A 1,855-nucleotide genomic window follows, 5' to 3' on the forward strand; every position below is an offset into this window, starting at 1 on the left:
TAATATTTCATTTAATTAGCATACAAAATTATGAAATCAGCTGGGCTCTATCAAGATCCACAAGCACCATGTAAATTGTAAAACACTATGCAGTTATTTCTAAAGAGCTAGATGGTAGGCTTTTAATGCTATCAAGCTTGTACTTTTACATTTATTAGTTATTTTGTTATTTATTATAGTGACATTGGTTAACAAAATCCAATAAGTCTCAAGTGTACAAATCAACAGTAAGTCATATTTATATTGCACTGTATTTTCACCACCCATAGTTGAATTCTGTTACCACATATCTGACCCCTTTTACTCCATTTCTCTCCCTCCCATACCCTTTGGTAAACACTAGTCTACTGTCCATGTCCATGAGTCTCTGTTTGTTTGTCCAGTTTGTTTGTTGCTTTTAGATTTATATCCCACATATAAGTGACATCATGTGGTTTTCAACTTTTTCTGTCTGGCTTATTTCGCTTAGCATGATTATCTCAAGATCCATCCGTGTTGTCACAAGTGGCAGATAAAATTTATTTAGGTGACTGATCAATTATATAGGTTTCAAGTGTACAATTCAATAATGTCATATGAGTATTGCATTGTGTATTAAGATATATAATTTACAAAAGGAAAAAGAGTAACAAGTGACAGTTACTCATGAATGTAAAAGAGAAACTAGATATTTAAAATATAAGCGTTTGAAGTGAATAAAACGCAGCTGAGGCTAAGGTTTCAGCCTCAGGTCCGACTGAGAGTCAAGATATACCATACTTTCGCTTTCTGGATTCCGAAGCTCAGTTATTAGACACACATGCATCTATGGTTGTTACATGTTCTTCATAAAGCAACTATTTGGTCTTTGTGAAATGCTCCCTCCTTTTAATCTCTTGTAATACTTTGGTATTAATATAGTTACTTCACCTTCCTAATGCCGTTTGCTTGGTATATCTTTTCTACAGTTTTACTTCCAACTTGTTTGCGTCTTTATTTCTTGTAGATATATATATTTGGTTCTTGCTTTTTTTTCTTCACTCTATTTTTTCCTTGCAGAAGGAGTGTTTAGTCTATTTACATAAATGTAATTACTGATATGGTTATATTTAAGACTATTATCTTGTTTTCCTTTTTAAAAACTATTTTCCTATTGTTCCTTTCTTGTCTTATTTTGAACTTATTAGTGTTCCATTTACTTCCTCTGAGCTATGAATGAATTCTTAATGTCTCAAAGTTGATTTAGAATCAATATTGTTCTACTTACTTCTCACTTTCCATTTCACATTTCCCACTTTCTAAAGTATAATAACCTCTGAAGGTAATAACCTTTAAGTAGTATAATTCCATTTAACCATTCCACCCATTTGTTCTATTGTTGTCATATCTTTCTATATATTTTATAAACTCCACCTTACAATATTGTTTTTCTTTTAAATAGCCATTTATCTTTTAGTGAAATTAAAGGAATACAAAACACTGTCAGATTTATTTACTCATTAATTTCCTATTTGTTTGTTTTGTTATTTCCTAATAATTTTCTGGTTTATAGAACTCCCTTAATACTATCCTTTAGCATTTTCTTGTAGTGAAGATATTTTGGCTATGGAGTCTCTCATTTCTTTTTATATAAAAATGTCTTTATTTTACCCTCACTTGTGAAGGATATTTTCTCTGGATACAAATTTCTGGGTAAATAAATTTTTTATCACCACTGAAAATTTATCATTACTTTGTTCTTCAGGTATTGTTATCTCTGGTAAGTAATCGAAGATGACTGGTACCAATGTTTCCCATATGAAATGTGTCATTTTCCCACCATCTAACTTAACTTTTTTTAAAGGTTTCACTGAGATTTGTTTAGATGCATTTTTCT

The 1,855-nt window shown here is 30.7% G+C and overlaps 1 protein-coding gene across 1 annotated transcript in view; it reads right to left on the minus strand.

Annotated features, from left to right (window-relative positions):
• The window catches only part of POT1 (protection of telomeres 1), a 90,633-nt gene that overhangs the window by 42,537 nt on the left and 46,241 nt on the right, over positions 1–1,855 (minus strand). The window lies entirely within an intron of this gene.

The sequence above is a fragment of the Pteropus vampyrus genome, unplaced genomic scaffold (genome assembly GCF_000151845.1).
Source record: "Pteropus vampyrus isolate Shadow unplaced genomic scaffold, Pvam_2.0 Scaffold33, whole genome shotgun sequence".
NCBI classification, from domain to species: Eukaryota; Metazoa; Chordata; class Mammalia; order Chiroptera; family Pteropodidae; genus Pteropus; species Pteropus vampyrus.